Source organism: Zea mays, chromosome 5 (genome assembly GCF_902167145.1).
Source record: "Zea mays cultivar B73 chromosome 5, Zm-B73-REFERENCE-NAM-5.0, whole genome shotgun sequence".
NCBI lineage: Eukaryota > Viridiplantae > Streptophyta > Magnoliopsida > Poales > Poaceae > Zea > Zea mays.
In genome coordinates, this window is record NC_050100.1 from 195,852,387 (window position 1) to 195,859,280 (window position 6,894).

Here is a 6,894-nt window from a genome sequence, read left to right on the forward strand (position 1 = left end):
ATTCAACTCCAAAATTCGGGGCGTTACAAACCTATCCCCCCTTAAAAGAATCTCGCCCTCGAGATTCAGGGTTGGCTAGCAAAGAGCTCAGGGTATTTGGCCATCAGATCATCTTCACGCTCCCAGGTTGCTTCTTCCCCAGAGTGATGATTCCATCTGACTTTGCACATTCTGATGGTCTTCCTTCAGGTGACTCTATCTGCAATCTCAAGGATTTGCGCTGGTTTCTCTGTGTAGGTCAAGTCCTCTTGGACCTCCAGACCTTCAACTGGCAACTGCTCTTCTGGCACACACAAACACTTCTTCAACTGAGACACATGAAAGACATCATGCACAGCAGACAGATTTTCTGGTAGGCTGAGCTGGTAGGCCACTTCTCCACGCCTTGCGAGAATCTGATACGGACCGATGTAGCGGGGTGCTAGCTTGCCTTTGACTCCGAATCTTCTGACTCCTCTGATCGGTGACACTTTTAGATAGACGAAGTCTCCGACTTCGAAGCTCAGCTCTCTTCTTCTTGTGTCTGCATAGCTTCGCTGCCTTGATTGCGTTATCTTCAGATTCTCTCGGACCATCTTGATGTTCTCTTTAGCTTCAAGCAAAATGTCTGGCCCAAACACTTGCTTTTCTCCAGGCTGATCCCATTGCAACGGAGTTCTACAACTCCTCCCATAGAGCGCCTGAAAAGGTGACATCTTCAAGCTGGCCTGGTAACTATTGTTATAGGAGAATTCTGCATAAGGCAGCCTCTTGTCCCATCCGGACTGATCTTGCAACGCACAGGCTCTCAACATATCTTCGAGGATTTGATTGGTTCTTTCAGTCTGACCATCTGTTTGCGGATGATAAGCGGAACTGAAATTTAGATGTGTGCCCAAGGCTTCATGCACCTGCTGCCAGAAATGAGAGGTGAACTGCGTTCCTCGGTCTAACACTATCTTCTTCGGTACGCCATGAAGGCAAACGATCTGAGACATGTACAACTCTGCCAACACTGCACTGCTGTAGTTGGTCTTGACAGGTATGAAGTGGGCTGACTTGGTCAAACGGTCCACTACTACCCAAATGGAATCGTAGCCGGCTCGAGTGCGAGGCAATCCGACTATGAAATCCATGCCGATTTCATCCCATTTCCACTGAGGAATTTGCAACGGTTGCAACAATCCAGCTGGTCTCTGGTGCTCTGCCTTGATCCGTCGACAACTATCACACATAGCCACATACTCTGCGATTTCCCTCTTCATTCCGTACCACCAGAATTTCTTCTTCAGATCCTGATACATCTTCTCACTACCAGGGTGAATCGAATAGGCTGTCTCATGAGCTTCCTTAAGAATCAACTCCCGAATAGACTGGACATTGGGAACGCACAAGCGGTCTTTGAACCATATCACACCTTCTGCATCTTTCCGAAAATCTTTGCCTCTGCCATCTAGAATCAGTCGCCGAATCTCACTGATCTTCTCATCATTCTTCTGCGCTTCTTTGATTTCCCGCTCTAGGGTAGGTTCCAACTCAACTGTGACTCCTCGCGAATTGTTTAGAAATCCGAGACTTAACCTGTCAAACTCCTTGGCCAACTCGTAAGGCATCGGACGAGCGACCATCAGATTGACTTGACTCTTCCTGCTCAAAGCATCTGCCACTACGTTTGCTTTGCCTGGATGGTAATGAATCTCCAACTCATAGTCTTTGATCAGCTCTAACCATCTTCGTTGCCTCATATTCAACTCTGACTGAGTGAATATGTACTTCAGACTCTTGTGGTCTGTGTAAACATCACGTTTCTGTCCGTACAGATAGTGCCTCCATGTCTTCAATGCATGAACCACTGCTGCCAACTCTAGGTCATGGATTGGGTAATTCTGCTCATGAACCTTCAGCTGTCGGGACGAGTAAGCCACAACTCTTCCCTCTTGCATCAACACGCATCCCAAACCCATGTAACAAGCATCACAATACACCGAGAAGGGCTTGTGCACATCAGGCAAGACTAGGACAGGCGCTGTTGTCAACTTCTCTTTCAGCGCTTCAAAGGCCTCTTGACATTTCTGGGTCCACTTGAACTCAACTTTGTTGCCTAGCAACGCTGTCATTGGTTTCGCAATCTTTGAAAACCCTTCAATGAATCGCCGATAATATCCAGCCATTCCAATGAAGCTCTTGATTCCTCGAGCATCTGTTGGCGCTTTCCAGTTCAGAATGTCTGCCACTTTCTTCGGATCCACAGCCAATCCTTCTTTGTTGATTATATGACCCAAGAACAGGACTTCACCGATCCAGAACTCACACTTGCTCAACTTTGCATACAACTGGTGCTCTCGCAATCTCTGCAATACCATCCTCAAATGATCTGCATGCTCTTCTTCGCTTTGAGAATAAATCAGAATGTCATCAATGAATACCACCACAAGCTTGTCAAGATAATCCATGAATACACTGTTCATCAGATTCATGAAGAAGCCCGGTGCATTTGTTAAACCAAAAGACATCATAGTGAACTCATACAACCCATACTTGGTAATGAATGCCGTCTTCGGAATGTCTGAAGGTCGAATCCTGAGCTGATGATAACCCGACCTCAGATCAATCTTGGAGAACACACTGGCTCCTCTCAACTGGTCGAACAGATCTTCTATTCTGGGAAAAGGGTACTTGTTCTTGATTGTGACCTCATTCAAAGCTCGATAATCGATACACATCCTTTTGGTGCCATCTTTCTTCTCCACAAACAGGACAGGGGCGGCCCAAGGCGAGGTGCTTGGCCGGATGTAACCTTTCTCTGACAGCTCATCAATCTGCTTCTTAAGTTCAACTAACTCTGGCCCAGATATCCTGTAAGCTCTCTTGAAGATAGGGGCGGTTCCAGGAAGAAGTTCTATGGCAAACTCAACTTTCCGCTCTGGCGGCATACCCGGTAAGTCCTTTGGAAACACATCTGGGAACTCGGACACAACCTTGATACTCTCAGTTGGGTCTGCTTCACTACCATCGACAGCCATCTGATAACAACTTCCTTTCTTCGGTTCAGGCGGGACTAACTCGATCACCGCTTCCTCTCCTAGTGGGGACACCAACTTGATTGTCCTCTTATCACAACTGATAACTGCCTGATACTTATCTAGCCAATTCATCCCTAGGATGACATCTATTCCCTGAGTACCCATTACTATGAGGTTGGCAGGAAACGCTGTCCCCCTTATTTCCACAATTACATTCAAACAAATGCTATCAGTTCGAATTCTACCATCGGCTGAGTCAATTTGAATGGGGGTTGACATGGTAGTTATTGGAAGATTATGTGCTTCTACCCATGATGCAGTAATGAAAGAATGTGTTGCTCCAGTATCAAATAACACCTCTGCAATATGAGAGTCGACTGGGAACATACCTACTATCATGCCGGGGGTCTCCTGAACTGCTTCAGCCTCCAAGTGGTTCAGTCTCCCATGATTATAGCGCGGCTGAGAGCGGTTGCCTGCTCCAGGCTGAGACACGTTCTGCTTTGCTGGGGCATTGGGGCCTGACTGCTACTGGGCTGCCTTCTTCGGACATTGCATCACCCAATGGCCTTGCTCTCCACAGTGGAAACATGCTCTGTTTCCAACCTGAACTGGTGCTGCCTGATTGTTCTGCTGGTTTGCTGGGGCAGGAAGACGAGGTGCTTGCTGATTCTGCCTCTGAAACTGACCTCCTCCTGACTGATTATTCTGATGATTCTGATACTGGTGCTAAGGATACTGCCTTTGGAACTGCTACTGCTGAGGTGGACGCTGGTTCTGCCTGAACTGCTGAGGTTGATTGCCTGAGAAACGAGGACGGCTGCTGCTTCCAGGGTGGGGTCCACTGATCTTGCGCTTGCGATCCTCCATCTCTTTGCGCTTCCTCTCTGTCATGATTGCTCTGTCAATCAAGTGCTGGATGTCGGAAAGGTATGATTCATCAGTTGATACTGCAGAGGGTCAACCAAGCCTCTTAGGAAACGGTATTGTCTCTTGGCGTCGGTGTTGACATCTTCAGGAGCATAGCGAGACAGCTGCAGAAACCTGTCCCGGTACTCGCTAACAGACGATGACCCATGCTTGAGGGCCAAGAACTCCTCCTTCTTCACTGTCATCAGACCTGCAGAAACATGGTATTGATGAAAGCTACCTCTGAACTCTTCCCAGGTGATGGTGTCGGGGTGGGCATGGGTGGCGAGATAAGACTCCCACCATGACTGAGCTGCTCCTCTCAACAGACGGGGACCATACAAGACTTTCTCTCTGTCATCGCACTGAGCGGTATGCAACTCCCGCTCCATAGTGCGCAGCCAGTCTTCAGCATCCATGGGGTCAGAAGAGTGAGCAAACGTCGGAGGATGACCTCTCATGAATTCAGCATGCTTGTCCCTGGGCATCTGAGGCTGAGGTGGGGCCTGCTGCTGCTGCTGAATGGCGGCCAGAGTCTGACCAATGGCTTGAACTGCCTAAGTTTGCATTAGAAACATCTGCTCGATGGACATCGGGGGCGGGGGCGGTAGATGCTGCTACTGGGGCACCTCATCTTGCGGAGCTGCCTGCTCCGGCTGAGCACGCCTTCCTCCTCTGCGCCTGTTCTCTGACATCTGCAGAATGCAACCACACATCAGAACTGATCTGGCAAATCTTGCAGCATAAGAAAAGAGTATAGAATTCTTCAACAACACTGAACAGATGAGCATCTTCACTGATCTTCCAACACAGACCAACACAACTTCTCAGATAAAGAGGAAAGTGGAATAAAAGGTTTCCCAACTATATAACTAACTCCATTAACATAACAGGTGAACCAAAATGCAGGGGATATCCACACTCTGGTGACAATCATTACAAAGATCCAAACCAAACGTAGTTCATCATGACAAACATAAATGCACAGGATATAGCAAACTACCATGTCTAACTAAGACTAACTAAGAGCGAGACTGACGCTAAAACTGTAGCTTCTACGTATATATTTTGTATTAATTACAAGATCCCACTCTAACGATCTACGGGACGGCAAAGCGGACGCTCAGCAAGGCGGGAGGGTAAGAAGGGGATGACGGACTTTCGTGCAGTGTGTCTAAGACGAGCCATCTACAAAAGACACCATAAGCAAAAGAGTGAGATCAGAACTAGTATGACCAGCAAACAATGAACCATAAATAAACGAAGGATTAGATTAAAACACAATTTTCAGCAAGGTATAATATATAGTAGAACATAGGTTTGGTCAATATGACCAACTTTTGAAGGGATATCAAAGTCAAGGCAGGGACAGAGGTCTATAGTCCTTAGAACGACCATTCTATTCTAGGTTAGCGGTCCTACAGTCAGCACGGCTTTGATACCACTTATGTCACACCCGGTTTTAGAAGGCAAACCAAATGCGAACCATGTACGTGCCAGGATCAGCAATTCACGTACACAGCAGTTACATAACATGGACATCATCACACAATGCTCAAATAGTATTAAAAGGGAAATAATAGTCGATTACATCATGTGTCTGAGACATCCACATAGTCTTTACAATAAATCAAAGTGCGGAAAAGAAACATAGATAAACGCGGCCTTCACAGGCAGCCGACTAGGGGTTGCCGCTAACCCACGCCTAGAACTCGTCGTAGTCTTGGAACTCCTGGAAGTCTCCTTCCGCGGCTTCATCTTCTCCTGAGCAGTGGTTGCAATGCTGACAACCTGGGGATGGGGGGGTTTGGTGTGTAGAGCAAGGGTGAGTACACATCAACATACTCAGCAAGCATCCTGTTTGGCTGTAGTGGACTAGCTTTATGTGGGGATAAGTCAAGCAGTTGCTTTTAGTTGGTCAGATTATTATTTACTAGTAGAAAGCCAGGTTTTAACATTAACCCAAGTTATTAGCCCGATATACCCTTTCCAAACGGAAAGAATACCACATACCAGCACCATAGACATAACCAAAACCATCAGTCTCATTGCCACCTGTAAACCAAAATGTCTCTGATCAAGTACCACTAATCATTGGAGCTCCCTTGGCCGCTCATAACCGCGAGCACAGCTGATATATCAGTTTTCAAACACTCTGCAGAGGTTGTGCACTTTACCCACAAGTCGTGATTCCCTTTCTGCCTGGAGATCATGACTCTCCATTGGTCACTACCAAGGTGACCCAGCAGGGCATCACTACGTAGCCTTTACAAAGATTCCCCGGGGCTGTAGCCGCCCGTTAGGTTTCCTAAATGTACCGCACTCCTCCCCAAGGGACAAATCAACCTTGGCAGAGCGAGCCGCATACACCGAGCCCCATTAACGGCACAACGGCTAAGCGAACTATACCCCAGATCCTCTAATTATTCAGCTAAGGGCGTCCCACTCCACCCTCATGGTTGCACTGTTTTCCCGGGCGGTCATCCATAGAACAGGTCCTTACGGAGAGGCACTCGAGAAACCGCTCGAGCCCCCTTAAAGGCCACAAGTATAACATCATAATAAGAGATAGGAAAACAACGTATCATATATAATCTCATCATGTTCATTGATTAGAGTTGAGCAATAGCATAAAGCTAAACAATAATAATCCAACCCGAATAGGTAAACAAGGACATGGATAACAAAAGCTAGTCAATCCTTAAGTATAAATGTGTAATGCGGGAGGTGAATTAAAGAATGAGTAGGACAGAGATAGGTCAAGGGACACTTGCCTCCACCAACCGACTGCTGCTCAGGGACTTCTCCTGCGAGTTCTTCGGGCTCTTCGACCGGATCGTTCTCTATGCGAGCGCAAACATACATACATCCACATATTTAATACAAAAGAACAGTACACCATACCATAGAATGCAGTAAGTAAACGGATGTCCCACGCGGGCTCGCAATTACGGTTAAGAGAGAAAGAGAAACAGACAGTCGA